We start from the raw sequence: 16,179 nt of genomic DNA on the forward strand, positions 1-16,179 counted from the left end.
TCTAAATCATGACAATTTTCTGAAAGATTTGAGGCACATTTTAACGATTTCTCAAAAATAGCAGACCTACAAGCTCATAGCGCGCCACTCGGTGGCGCGCTATGAGCTTGTAGATCTGCTATTTTTCAATAGCTAAATTATAACATAATGTATGTAACCACCAAAAGGGGTTCCCGCTCAAAATGGGTTAAATTATGTGTCGGTACCATTTCTCTTCTACACGCCTCTGTGTCTCCCGAGTTTGAACGGTGGCTAGTAGTTATAGAAACATTGCTTACTGATCACATTGTCGTGTGGTAATTTCAAAGGGAGCTTTGAGAAGGAAAGGAAATGGTCACGTGACTGGGCTGCGCCATGACACTTTCATGGGAGCCAAAACTACACCCGGACGTTGCAGAATGCACTGGAGTCGATGAGAGCTCAGTGACCAGCTCATGAACAAACACTGTTTCTGAATGACTGAGACCTTTTGTAAAGTAATCGCTTCTGAAAAAGACAACACATTATTGTCTGCTGTGTTGCTTTGCGATGTGTACACTGTGTCATTTTATAGAGGTATGGTATCTAAAGAGCACAAAGCACCTTTCTGAACGTTTCGCGAGACTTCCCACCGCTTCCTGTCTGTCAGTCAAATCTCGCGATACCTCCGAGCCAGAGACGATACCTGCTGCTGTTTACATCCTCAAATCGAAAAGCAAGTGATTAGAAAACAACCTGTGATATGTCTTCTTTTATATTCCTGAACCGATTATATGACAACGGTCTCAATCGTTCATAAATAGTGTTTGTTATGAGCTGGTCCAGCCGGCTCCATTCACTGCCATGTATTCATTGAACTTCTGGTGTGAGTTTTGGCTCCCATGAAAGTGTCCATGAAAGTGTCCATGAAAGTGTCCATGAAAGTGTCATGGTGCAGCCCAGTCACGTGACCATTTCCTTTCCTTCTCAAAGCTTCCTTGGTAATTTCCAAGAAGAGAGAGAGAGGCTGTAGTTAGTTTCCGTTAGCTTGGAATCCCCAGACAGTTCTGATCTATCCACGGCCGACCTCTGAGATGCCGAGTGACTGAGTTTACAGAAATAGTGCCATCTTATAATGAGCATTAATGAGGACCAATTATAGGAAGATACGGTTGAAAATAGGTGACTATTACAGTACGTCAGCTGGGCGCATGATGGGGCAGCAACAACGTCCCTGCACTTCATTTGTCTTTGGCCATGTAAGCAGGTGAAGTGTTCCTTTTATAAATGTAACTACAAAGTGTATAAATGGAACCAGTGGACCTGTAAGCGTCCACAAAAAAGTTGATATACCCCCTTACATGTCATCCTGCAAGAAATTTTTATTTCATTCCCATTAAAGTGTGTGTGTGTGCGTGCGTGCGTGCGTGCGTGCGTGCGTGGACCCAGGGGTCCTTGAAAGGGTTCCCAGCTAAATTATTCATAGTTAGGAACCAAATGGACCCTTGACTGTACCCTGTACTGATTACATTTCTGCCAATAAAGTATTCAATCAAAACGGTTCTGTAACTCCCAGGGTACAAATGATACAGAATTGTTCCCAGAGATCGAAAAAAGAAAGAGGATGAGAATCACTTATGCATAACTTAAGTCAAACAGCTACCGTCCGCAGTCTCAGACAAGCTGTCTCTTTAGTTCTCGTCTTCAAGCGACACCCAGCGCTTACATAAGACTCCTCCCACACACATGTAGAGGAAACATGTCAACCTTAACATCTGACATGTTCTGACACCATGCAGAACTGACCTTAAGACCACATGAAGCCTGGCATCCCTGGGCATGCCATAATAACATTTGATGGAAATAAGACAATATACAAGCTCGTAATGCAGTACTAGCTTGTAGATTGTCTTCGGTACACGCACAGACATGCACGCGTGTGCGCATACTCATACTCACATGTACATACAGTACGTATGTACAATATTATAAGTACAAAACATGCAAGAACCTAATTAATTGTCACGTGTGCGTGCGTGAGAATCTGAATCTTTGAGGAAGGAACACATACACACACACACACACACACACACACACACACACACACTAACCACACCACACACAGTTGTATTGGATTAGGGGCCTCAGGAAGTCTGTGTTCAGATTGCCTGATACAGTAGTACTAGTTGTGTGTATTTTTGGAGTCGCACAGCACAGTACCCTTGAGGCAGTCTGGGCTTTTCATCTCATTGACTCAAATGTCTTCATTTTAACTACCAACTAGTAAAGGTCATTACACACTGGCGAATTAGCGACGCGAATTAAAAATTCGACACCGGAGCGAACACCGGAGCGAACAAATAAAGAGCGAAAACGGTCGCATTTTCGCACATTCGCACATTCGCCACTGATGTGGAAGCTTGCATTGACTTCAATTGGTTTAAAAAAAAGCGAATAATTCGCGTCGCTAATTCGCCAGTGTGTAATGACCTTTACACTTATTATTATAATCACATTTACAATGCACTTATAAAGCTTGTTTTTGACAGCACATTTTGATTTTAGTTTTAGTCATAGTCTCTTGAATAGTCTTCATTTAGTTTTAGTCACATTTTAGTCACGGCGAATGTTTTAGTGTTAGTCTAGTTTTAGTCGACTAATTAACATAAGATTTTAGTCGACTAAATCTACAGTTGATTTAGTCTACTAAAATGCATTTTGGCGTGCCATGATGCCATCATAATGATATTTTACACTGAAAATAGCCGACCTACAAGCCCACAACGTGTCGTGCTGTAGGTCGGCTATTTTCAGCATGCAACCAAGTGTAAAATGACTCATACTGGATCTCTTGTCCACTAGTCTCTCCCTAACATTTTAGTCTAGTTTTTATTTGTTGACGAAATTGATAATATATTTAGTCTTAGTTTTAGTCATCGTGGCTTAGTTTTCATTTAGTTTCAATTTAGTTTTTGTCAATGGAAAAAGGTAGTCGGCGAACATTTTTCGTTTTAGTCGAGACACTTTATAACTCCCCACAGCACCGTTACATTATGTGAAATAATGTCCCAGGGTTTGTGCTGATGCCAGTTCTACTAAAGACTCAGTGGAAGTCAATGGGAGATTATATATTATTGTCATCCAAAGACCACACGCTATGATCTCAGCAAAAAATGCGTGCCTAGAAATGTATGGTCTATTACCATACGCACAGATCAAAGCTATTCATTCTCATGACTTTTGACATTTCATTTGAAACATGAAACCACTTCTTCAGATGTGCTCTTTCTCTACTCGACTCTCCGTCCATTCCTCCTGCCTTCAGCATCCTCTAGCAGGCACACATTCCCTCAAGGCATATTAGCCCATGTGGGCTATTTTTAGCACTCTTTTTCCTTCGGCCACACATATACTGTAGGATTAACTCCACATACTGTACGATTAACTCCACGGGGATGATGACTTTAAGAACGTGAGTCATAAAACCCATGAGCTGGCCTGTGTGTGCGTGCGCGCGTGCGTGCGTGCGTGCGCGCGTGCGTGCGCGCGTGCGTGCGTGCGTGCGTGCATATACCAAATACCACATGTCTTACAGTACGTTTTAACAGTGGGCGACAGCCAGACGAATTCTCCTGAAGTGCATTATTTGTCTACGGGACCCCTACTGGCGACTACTGGCGATAGCAGGCGAACAGGCGATGGTCGAAAAGTGGGGCCGGAGGAACGTCGCCCGAAAAGATACAAATAATTCATCTTTTCGGGCGATAACGGGCGATTGGGCGATGTGTCGGCCGATGCTCACCCGCTGTTAAAACGCAGGTGATTGTGTTGTCAACACAACACATGCTGAAATTAATTAATTTCCTAATTTGTATTAACACACTTGATGATTAATCACACACACACACACACCCCCCCCCATTAGTCCTTGTCTCAAATTGAACCCCTTTTCTTCTCGCAGTGGAGGAGATGAACAAACATTTCCCCTCCACGACCTCTGGCTCATAAATCAGTATCGCACATCATATTAATGTTGCTATTTTGAGCCTTTTAGTTAGAAAATAGCAGCGTTTTAGAAGAGTCCATCATCTATGTGTAAACAACATCAAGGTCCTTGATTAACAACTTAAACCCTATATACTTCACAGACCCCATGGGATCTATATTGGTCTCTGTTTTTGTCCCCCTCTTAGCCGAAAATAGCCGATCTACATGCTCACTATGTTTGTCCATTATGTCATGCCCAGAATATGGAGTTTCATGTGGTTAAAAAAACAAAACAAACAATGTGTACTTCTACAGTACCTGAATTGGAATGGACTGGTAACCGTCGTGGTACATCTGTTCATGCAAACTTCACGCAGACTTAAGAAAACTTGATTCCTTTTCCGATCACCACCAGCTATAGCGGTTTGTTGCTTTAACCCATTTTGGGCCGGGAACCCCTTTTGGTGTTTTAAGCATATATTCTACTTTAGCTATTGAAAAATAGCAGATCTACAAATGTTTGAGAACGACTGACATAGAAATATGGGTTTTTCAGAAAACTGTCAGGATTTCGTAGAATCAGTCTCGGTCGAAATGGGTTAATAGATTGTCTCCACACAGCTCCTAGTTTGTCCCGTTTCCAGAAGCGGCTATAATAACACGTTATCTTTCCTGCCCAGCTGTCTTGTTTGGGAGGACAGTTCAATGGGGAATAGGAGTTGTTGTGTAATTAGTTGTGTGTTTTCAAAAATACCGACCTATCTGGTCCGTCTCCACAACGTTGCTGCGGATGTAAGAACCCTGGAAACATGCCCCTGCAAGACACAATAAACCACATGACGTGGCTTTGTATCTCTGCCTGGTTCAGTATGTGTGCATTCAGGGGAGGGGGGTTAGTCTGTTTGAGTCTGAATGTGTGCACTGTGCACGTAACAATATTGTCTGAGCCGTGGCAGTGGCTCAGGAGCAGTGATGTGCACACTCAAAGGGGGCTTCAGCCCCTGCCCTTTTACCCGTCTGACTGTAAAACAACTGCCCTTTTACCCGTCTGTAAAACAACTGCCCTTTTACCTGTCTGACTGTAAAACAACTGCCCTTTTACCTGTCTGACTGTAAAACAACTGCCCTTTTACCCGTCTGACTGTAAAACAACTGCCCTTTTACCCGTCTGACTGTAAAACAACTGCCCTTTTACCTGTCTGACTGTAAAACAACTGCCCTTTTACCCGTCTGACTGTAAAACAACTGCCCTTTTACCCGTCTGACTGTAAAACAACTGCCCTTTTACCCGTCTGACTGTAAAACAACTGCCCTTTTACCCGTCTGACTGTAAAACAACTGCCCTTTTACCCGTCTGACTGTAAAACAACTGCCCTTTTACCCGTCTGACTGTAAAACAACTGCCCTTTTACCCGTCTGTAAAACAACTGCCCTTTTACTTGTCTGTAAAACAACTGCCCTTTTACCTGTCTGTAAAACAACTGCCCTTTTACCCGTCTGTAAAACAACTGCCCTTTTACCCGTCTGTAAAACAACTGCCCTTTCCACTGGACCACGAATGCAGTGTTTACTTTTTACTACATGGTGAAAGAAATGCAAATGCCTCTCCTCTCCTTTCCATGCCATACCGGAAGGCAGCATTCAGGAGAATTGCTTTTTTTCCCGAAGTCTCCTGAACTTTGAACAAATTTGTTTAGAAATCCATGACGCGTTGAGAGCTTGTAGATCTGCTATTTTCACTATTTTTGTCCAAAAGTGCCCTCTTAACGGGATTTCAGCCCCTGCCCCTCTCTAACACTCTCTGCACGTCCCTGCTCAGGAGGTAGAGTGAACAGGAGGGTTCCGGGTTCCATCGCTCCACTCATCTTGAGTTAACGTTGAACCGTCCTTGAGTAAGACACTGAACACCTATTGTACTGCTCCTGATAAACTGGTTGGCTACATGGCGCCTTGCAGGTTTTCCTCTGCCGTCAAGAGTGTGAATGAGATGAATGTATGAATGGGTGAATGTAATGCACAATTTGCACATTGTAAAAAAAGTGCTTTAGATTACCGTAATTTCCGGACTATAAACCGCTACTTTTTTCCCATGCTTTGAACCCTGTGGCCTATACAACAGTGCGGCTAATATATGGATTTTTACAGCTAACGGCCACTAGGGGACCTTCTAAATCTATCTCTATAGTCCAGTGCGGCTTGTATATATACACATTTATTTTTTCCCCTAAACTTAGCTGGTGCGGCTTATATTCAGGTGCGGCTTATATTCCGGAAATTACGGTAGGTGCTATACAGTATATAAAGGCACCATTCATTCAGCATTCACCATTTTATATGATTAAATGTGCATGGGTGATTTATCACAATTGCATACTGAACTGGAAGTATAGTGCATGCAATGCATTGTATGCTCATGGCCAAGCAAGCCGCTGTGGGCATTCGGTGTCAAATTCAGGACAGCAATGATTGAACTGCAACAGTGCATGCGTGAAGGCTGAACCACAATGCCACTGCGCTGGGGAAGCTATAAGCCCACAATGTGCCACCGGGTGGCGCGTTGTGAATTAAGCATTAAACCCATTTTTACCAAAATAGCAGACCTACAAGCTCATAGCGCGCCACCGAGTGGCGCGCTACGAGCTTGTAGGTCTGCAATTTTTTTGAAAAATCGTGAAAATGTGGCACAAATCTTTGAATATATATTCTTTCAGAGCCAACGTTTTTTAACTCAAATCTTTGCTTCTGAGGGGTTCCTGGAACAACATATTTTCAGATGGGGGTCGGCGGCCAATTACATTGAATTGGCCAATTGACATGAAATATATGAGCACCACTGATACAGAAACATGAGGTATTTCAGAAAACTGTCAGAAGACATTTTTGTTTTATTTCGACGTCAGGCCTAAATGCGTTGAACAATTCCTTCTATTGACACAAGTAATCCATAGTGAGCTATGCTTTTACAGCAGTAATCATTATTTCTGTAGCCAAGATTAATAGATTTCACATGGTGAGAATCCCCAATTTAAAATGAAATTCAGACCAGCCATCGTCTCACCAATGACTGCTTTCAACTTAAATCAACACAGATGCAAACAATCATTGCCGCTTCATTTATTGTCTTTTTATGTACTTTAGACGTCTTAACTCACCAAAACAGATTAAGCCCTCCGATATCTGTCATTTGAAATTAAATCCCCCCACTTGTTCTGCCGCCTCAGTTTAAATTAACTGTCTGGCCTTAGATGGAGTTGATTCCCTTTGGTGTAAAAGGCTGACATTACATCCTGAGACAGCAGCAGCATGCTGCCTCAGGTCCGCCAGGCCAACGTGACAGTGGGGAGAGAAGCGACTGCCGCCTGCTCACTCAAATGTGGTATTTATAGATTCCTGATGTCTTGCTACATGTATCTCTCAAGTGCTCGGGAATTCTAACAAAGGGATCCCCAGTGCTGTAAATAACTCGCCACCACTCAAAGCTGCTTATTTTAAAGGACATCACATTCAACTTTTTCAATTTTTTTTGTGTTTTTGGGGCTCCCATATGTGTTTTCTATCCCCACAAATAACCAATTTTTAACAATCAGGCTTTCATATCATATGGGTGCTTTAATGGAAATTGCTCTCATATCAGGAACAGCTCAACAGATTTTGTCATCGTGATGTCATCATCAATGTCACCCTACTTTGTATAATTCCTCCTCTTCTTCAGTCTTCAGTTCCAAATTTGCATTTCCACATTGTTACAATGTCCGCCATTGTTGATTTTCCAAGCTGGCATGGAATGGAATTATAATGACTCAAATATTAAATAATCTGCATATCAGCACCCCCACCACCTCAGGACATTGTGGTATTGCAGCTAAAACTGCTTTCAAAGTCCAGAAAGAAATGACAAGGACTGGTTATATCAGAGTGGTGATTGAGGCTCAAACCATTAGAAATAAGTTTGAGGGACATAGACAATATGATATTAAAAATGTAAAACAGTTTTAAAATGCATTATTTCTGCTTTAATGGATTGGTTATTTTAACCAATCTTAGAGTATATGTTAATTCTTCTATAAATCGTCAAGATCTCTGTATGTGTGCGTGTCAGTGTAACTGTCCTTTGCGTATCTCGAGAACGCAGCTGATCTATCGACTTCAAATTTGGTGCATATTTGGTGCATATCCTGGTGTCAAGTTGGACTGATGGAGGTTGTCCAAAACCGCAGAACCGACCGACTGTGTGTGTGTGTGTGTGTGTGTGTGTGTGTGTGTGTGTGTGTGTGTGTGTGTGTGTGTGTGTGTGTGTGTGTGTGTGTGTGTGTGTGTGTGTGTGTGTGTGTGTGTGTGTGTGTGTGTGTGTGTGTGTGTGTGACTTTAAGCAAAGTAAACCCCGTTTCTAAATATGGCTAGTATACACGTCTGCATGTTTCAATTGTGTGTGTCTGCGAGTGGTGCACGCAAGTACGCGTGCACGTGTGCGCGCACAAGGACATACAGATACGGGGCAAGATAAATAAAAAAAACATAAAATTGAGCTTTAAATGGACAGAGACATACTCGCCTTCTCCTGGTCTCTACAAAATTACAACAGATGTACTCGGTTAAGTTACATTTCCTTCAAACAGGCATAAAAAAACAAATCACAATTCCTGACATCTTTAATCAGCATATTATATTATATTTTTTATACATGAGTGTTTTCTACTTGTTTACATTTGTATGTCGTACATATTTGCATGTACATTATGCTCTCTGTGTGTGTGTGTGTGCAAATTTCTTTGGAATTGTAAGAAATAATAAGCCGGCGTATAATTCTCTATCCATGTGTCCCAGCAGGACTACAGATGAAAAATAGCTCATTAGCCAAGTCTAGCACGCTTACCTTGATGTGGAAAACTGAACATGTTGCTTATGATTAATAATGTGCACCGTCTCTGGCAAATAAATAAGACGGAGGGACTGGCCAGAGGCTGCGTGGATGACTCATGGATAGCTGAGCTCTCAAATGAGAGACAAAACGGAGCATTATTTATTCACAGATGAACTGATAATGCAGACAAGCTGCTTCTCGTGCCATTTGGGATGTAAAAAGGAAACAAAATGATTGTCTTTTTCAAGGTCCCCAACATTCCCGTGTGGCGTCAACACAAAACACGAGAGAAAGCAGTCATGAGCATTATGTTATACTTTTAGCTATTGGAAAATAGCAGATCTACAAGCTCATAGCGCGCCACCGAGTGGCGCACTATGAGCTTGTAGGTCTGCTATTTTTGAAAAATCGTGAAAATGTGGCACAAATCTTTGAATATATATATACGGTGATTGACCGGCTTTGCAAGGCTAACGGCCACTCAGGTGAGACACATTGCATACGACACGACTCTGCTGCACCTCGCTCACTCCGCGCACGCACGCACGCACGCACGCACGCACTCCCTTGACCCCCAAAACATCTCATCTATCAGAGCTCCTATCCACAGTATATCTCTGCCGAGGTCAGCCACTGTATTGAAACTGAAATATTGTTATAATCCACTATAATGCTCTTTGACCCTCGATAGAAACAGTAAATGGTGATGAATTGGCAACGGGGAAGGGTTGGAGTTTAATGCATTCTGTTTGATGTTATTTGGTTAGCTACATGGAAACTCAAACCAACAGTTCCAAATCCTTGTGTTAAAAGCACTCAGGATAATATTGTGTGCTTAAAAACGTTATACACCTATTGGATTAATACATTAGGCCTAAATGTCTTAACTATTCATTTCTGAATGTTATGGTGTTTACATTTGTGATTGCTATTTATTTGATGTACATTTATCTAAAGTCAGCCTCTTTGTTTCCTGAGGTTTAGCTTAGTCCAGCGACAGGTTAATGGACACTTTTATGTCCATTAGTTGTCTGTTCTGGCTGATTCTCTGTCTGGCTGATTCCTAGGCTGTGGAACCTCCGTTTACTTAAGACCGGCAGGATTAATGAATCTATTTATCGCGCATTGCCATGGTTTTTCCCCTAGTTTCAACCCTTATTTTGAAGAGCCAAATATCCGTAACCGGGTGTTACGATGACGTAATTCTGTGTGTGGTGTCTTGACCGGTGGTTGTTCTCTCGCTCGGTGGCGGAAAAAACCCGACCGCCAGTATCGCAGCGCCTGCTGCGCGCGCATCTTCAAAATGGCCGCGTCCATTGTCACACTTTACACTGGGACGCTAACGAGAGACAGCTATCGATGCGATCCGATCGAAACATGGATTAAAGAATATAAAGCCTAGAAAACGTAGGCTACGCTGTTGGCGGGCTGCCAGACAAAAGTTAATCTGCGCTTTCTATACGCTTCTGGCGGTGCTCCGTGTTAACCTCTTACCATGTTGTTTGTTGACTAGCGTTCATGACACATAGCGAAAGGCAGCTTGATTGTACACCCCCTGGACATGTCATGACAGGGAGGGACTACAGTATACTGTACTGTACCCCCCAAGCCAACCCTTGATGCTGTATGTATGCCACGCAGGCATTGGGTAGCATTTATTATAGTCTTTGGTATGACTCAGCAAGGGACTGAACCAGCCTCTAATCACAAGCCCACTGAGCTGGAGATAAGGGCGTCTGCTGAATTGAATTGCCTGAATTGTAGATTGTATTGTTTTTGTCTGTTTCTTTATGTAAGGAGCCTATAGGAAGATGGGGAACCTGTTGAATTGGAAGCTACAGTATACTGTAGCCTACTGTAATGGGGATCAATAAACAAACCTGTGGCAAATCTTTGACAAAACGAGCTCCAGGTTTGAGAACTGAACAGGGAACTTACAGTATATCTGTTGATTTCTAATTGTTTGGTAACATATTACGTATAACACTGATAAATGACAACCACACACTCAACAACTATCATAATAACCAGCAGAGAGTGAATCAAAAAAACAGTTTTTATCGTTCTGTAGCGATTCCTCTCAACGTGGCACATTGCCCAGTCCTACGGACTACTGCAGGCTTACAAACAATGCCTGCTTTGATTACAAGAACACCTTGATTCCTGTTATTGTCTGATAATGTGCAAAGCGATTCCATTGTTAAGAGGTGGCCTTGATCGTGTTCACTGTTCAGTGCCTCCCCAATGAATAGCGGCACACAGACATTTTGTCTGTTTCTCTCTGTTATTAACATTCTGGACGGGAACCCCTTTTGGTGTTTTAAGCATTACGTTATACTTTAGCTATTGAAAAATAGCAGATCTACAAGCTACGAGCTTGTAGGTCTGCTATTTTTTTTTTATTGTGAAAATGTGGCCCAAATATATTATTCTTTCAGAGCGAACGTTTTTAACTAATATCTTTGCTTCTGGGGGGTCACATGGGAACATATTTTCAGATGGGGCTCGGCGGGCAATTACATATATTTATGGAGGTCCTTGACATGAAATATTGAGCACCACTGATATAGAAACATCGGTATTTCAGAAAACTGTCAGGAATTTTGACTAGGCAATATTGTATTGACAGCAAACAGTGAGTCAGCCTGCACTGAGTTCACTGTCCTTCACCCAGGGAGAGCATGCCTTCAGACAAGGACAGAAAATATACAGGAGAGATCAATAAACAGGTCATTGAAGGAGTAGATCTCTCTCTCTCTCTCTTGCTCTCTCTCTCTCTCTCTCGTTCTCTCTCTCGTTCTCTCTAAGCTGAGTTTGTGTGTGACCAGACTCTCCAGTTCACTCTACACGTCGTAACCAGGCAACTGGAGAACAACATAACAAGACAGGGAGCTGTAGTATAATGTTCAGTCCGTCATAAATGCTTTCATTCATAGTCCGCCGTACCACGGCTCACACAATGCATCATGGCGCGTTAGATTGGCTATCTTTTTGACTCCGTCATACAACATGGGCTCCATCTTGCGCCACCCTTATTATATCCCTTATCCCTAAATTATTTTGCCATTTTTTGCTATTTTGAAAATCATTTTAAAATAGTTCAACTAGCTATTTGAACTATTTTAAAAGGTTTTTTTAAATGGTAAAAAATGGCAAAAACGTTTAGGGATAAGGGCATGTCTGAGTTGATTATCTTTGCCCATGAAGCTTTCAGAAGGTTCCCCTTCCATGACCATCATCATCCATCATCATTCTATCATCTCAGACATTTTTGACATCTGAAACATTTTCTAAATATGAATTTAAGCACATGCTACTTCTGTCTGATTTTACTTCAGACATGCTAGTGTTAAGGGGTGGCACAATGTATAGCCCCAAGTATAAAGCGTACATACAGACAAAGGTCATTTCAATCACATGTATAATAAAACATAAATCTACTGTAGGATGCAGAAGGACGGATTCATCTGAATCATCATCATCTGTGTCATCAGACTGTGCTGCTCTTCTTGGTTTAATAAGCACAGAGAAGTTAGATGAGCAGACAGATTCAATTTATTTGCAGGAAAACACACATCCTAATGTCCTTTATTATAATAGCATTAGACTCTATCTCACTCCATCATGTACAGTAGGAGTACATCTCGGTTGGCCCCGTCGTCGTCGTCATTTACCTCAGGGTTTCATAGGTGTCAGCAAACAGCCCAGCCAATCACGACGGGACGCACAGTGGAACAGCCCAGCCAATCACGACGGGACGCACAGTGGGATGAGGAACACTCTCTGAGGCGGGGGAGGGGAGGGGTCACACACGAGGTCACGTGATGTCTCATGTGCTCTGCAGTGTGTTGTTTTTGGCAGCACATTTCTATTTTACGGTAGTTTTAGTCACAGTCTTTGGAATGAAACTTCATTTAGTTTTAGTCACATTTTAGTCACATGGAATGTTTTAGTGTTAGTCTAGTTTTAGTCGACTAAATGTCATGCAATTTTAGTAGACTAAATCTACAGTTGATTTAGTCGACTAAAATGTGTTTTGGCGGGCCTCGGTGCCGTGTTTTTACACTTGCTGAAAATAGCAGATCTACTATTCTGCTATTTTCAGCATGCAACCAAGTGTAAAATGACTCACACTGGATCTCTTGTCCACTAGTCCCTTCCTAACATTTTAGTCTAGTTTTTATTTGTTGACGAAATTGTCAATATATTTAGTCTTATTATAGTCATCATAGCTTAGTTTTCATTTAGTTTCCATTTAGTTTCCGTCAGTGAAAAAAGGTAGTCGACGAACATTCTTCGCCTTAGTATTAGTCGACGAAATCAACACTGATTTGCAGTGTGTTGCAGGAATGGAAATCTTTGCGTTGATTATATTACAGTAGTCTAACATACAGCTAATGGTTGAGATTGAAAGGGTTGTGCAGCACTTTTGTGGATTTTGGGTGAAGCACTATTTGAATCGTATAATATAGGCACAAAATAATGGACCTTATAAAAGTTAGCTTTATTGTTTGGGTTAGGGTTAGGTTTATAGGCATAGTTTAGGCATATAAAAATGAGAACTGTCAATCACAGTGACTACTGGCCAATCACAGCAGGGTTTGCCAACTTTGCCACGAGCTGCGGTGGGATCCAGAATAACGCGTCCAGAGCTCACTCAGTTGTTGCTTAGCCTGGGCAGCATTCCATTTTGGGTATATGATCCGGTCGGGAGCGGATGATATCGCTACGTCATGTTGTAGTATTGTTTTGTAGTCATCAATCTTCCTGGAACTTCCTTTTCCCTCAAACCGATTTTCTCAATAAAAGCTACAGGCTACGAGAGCTTTTATTGTTATTCTTCCGGTTTGATAGAAAAGGAAATTCCGTTTGATTGTTCCTGCCTGATGACTACAAAACAATGACTACAACATGACGTAGCGATATCATCCTGATGACTACAAAACAATGACTACAACATGACGTAGCGATATCATCCGCTCCAGACCGGTTCATGAACCCGAAATGGAATGGTGTAACAGAGACCAGGCTTTCCTCCGAGGTGGAGGTGGAGGTGAGGTGAGGTTAGTTGTTGCTGGAAAATCTCCACCAGTTCACGTATACAGTAAAACACCAACTGACTAATGTGACTCTTGCCCACGCTATGACTTTCAGTTTATGTTCTCTTTATCTATCTCATAGCGCGCCACCGAGTGGCGCGCTATGAGCTTGTAGGTCTGCTATTTTTGAAAAATCGAAGAACGACTGACATAGCTTTTTGTCAGGATGTAGAAGACATTTTTAGAATCTGATCAAAATGGGTTGAAACCTTTTTTCCCCCCTGTTCTTGTGCTTTTATGACTGCTGTAACTGCCGGGGACAGAATGTCCCTCGTGGGACCAATAAGAGGCAGCCATACAGTGGCTGAATGGTTAGTGAGCAGTACGTCTGCTAAGGACTCGGAGGCTCTTTTCCACCAAAATGGAACCTTGGTTCTAGAACTGGTTCCCTGCTAGATAACCACCCACCTACATGGGCGTAGTTTGAACTTGACCTACATGGGCGTAGTTTGAACTTGACCTACATGTGCGTAGTTTGAACTTGACCTACATGGGCGTAGTTTGAATTTGACCCCAGGAGGGGAGAATGTTTTTTTTTACCTTTATTAGATTATTTTGCAATTTTTTTTACAATGCCCTAACCCCTAAAAATGAGTTATTTTAGGACAGCCACACACACACACACACACACACACACACACACACACACACACTGACACAAACTGATTTCCGAAGCAAAGTTAGAAAACTGCGCAAATATGTAGTTCATTGCAGAGGGGGCGGGCTGGCGGGGTCATCTTTGTAATTATGTCTCGAATGTCCACACAATGATTCTAATCAAAATAGTAAAGTTTACTGAAAAGCTTCGGCAGGATAACAACACAGCAGCATGTACATAAGAGTCACAACAACTCATGTTTGTCACCCAGAGATGACCTGCTTTACGGCAGATTCGTAACCATAGTGATGCCGGTCTCTTAATGCAGGGGTTCTCAACCCGTGGGTGGGTCGCCAGGGGGGGTCGCCAAATTATTTTGGGGAGTCCCCCAAAAATGGGGGACTTACAGGAAAATGACAATTTACAATTTACAATTTACAATTTAGGCATTTAGCAGACGCTCTTAATCCAGAGCGACTTACATTAAGCAATAACAAAAGCATGGCATACATCACATATATAAAACGTAGTTATCATGAATCATGCGTAGACTAAGAACGTAACAGTGGAGTATCTATGTAAACTATACATACTATACTATACTATATAATATATTATACATATGTACTATAAAGTGCTATGACTACATGAAGTGCAATTCTAGAGCTGTCTACGTAACAAGCTATAAGTCTGTTTAAAATACTATCTAAGTCTACATAATGTGCTATCTAAGGGGCTAGGCTAGGGCAAGTGCTACGGGCCATGGTGGAGTCTGAAGAGGTGGGTTTTCAGACTACGGCGGAAGATTGGGAGTGAGGCTGCAGTTCTGACTGATGGGAAGTGCATTCCATAGTTTTGGAGCCAGAAGGGAGAAGAGTTTGGGACGTGTGGAGCGTTGTCCCGGCGTTTTTAGTGAAGGTACCTCCAGCTTCCCTGCGTTGGCTGATCTGAGTGCGCGGGAGGGTTTGTAGGGTACGATCATACTTGTGAGATATGGGGGGGCCATGCCTTTGGTTGCTTTGAATGCCAGCATCAGAGTTTTGTATTCTGTGCGGGCAGCGACCGGGAGCCAATGGAGGGAGCGGAGAAGGGGGGTGACGTGTGAGAATTTTGACATGTTTCATGGCAGGGGACTCAATTAAATTCTGCTTACCAGAATATCATGTGCCAATTTCATTAAAACAATATAATGTGACGGTTTCATTAAAAATAGCTGGAGATATTATCAGCTCCCTTGTGTGACAATGTGTCAATTGTCTGCCAAGCCAAGACCGGGTCCAAATTTGTCTTGAATTTTTCCTTTTTTGTTTTCTTGATGTAAAATATCACACCAGCTATGTTGTAGTTACCATTACTAACAACGTGGTCTCATAACCCAAATTGATACATATTTTAGGCCATGGACTCTTTTTGATGGAGACTCCCATAAGAGAAGATTTTTGTTGTTAGATTATATTTAGTATAGGGCGCGCCAGATTGATTTCAGCCCTAACATTTTATTAACGCTCGGAACAAAATTAAGGAAGGATCAGCTGTTTGGGATCACTTTATAAATGCCATGTCGACATGAGTGTACTACAAAACCGACAGATTTGACACTCCATTGATAAATGAGGGCCTATGTTCCTATAAGCTCTCAGATATATCGTGTATCCATGTTTGCTTTGTTCTGATCT

The 16,179-nt window shown here is 42.1% G+C and overlaps 1 long non-coding RNA gene across 1 annotated transcript in view; it reads right to left on the bottom strand.

The window, feature by feature from the left end:
• The window catches only part of LOC306938920, a 366,267-nt gene that overhangs the window by 256,049 nt on the left and 94,039 nt on the right, over window positions 1-16,179 (bottom strand). The window lies entirely within an intron of this gene.

This window comes from Electrona antarctica (genome assembly GCF_951216825.1).
Source record: "Electrona antarctica genome assembly, chromosome: 15".
Taxonomy (NCBI): Eukaryota; Metazoa; Chordata; class Actinopteri; order Myctophiformes; family Myctophidae; genus Electrona; species Electrona antarctica.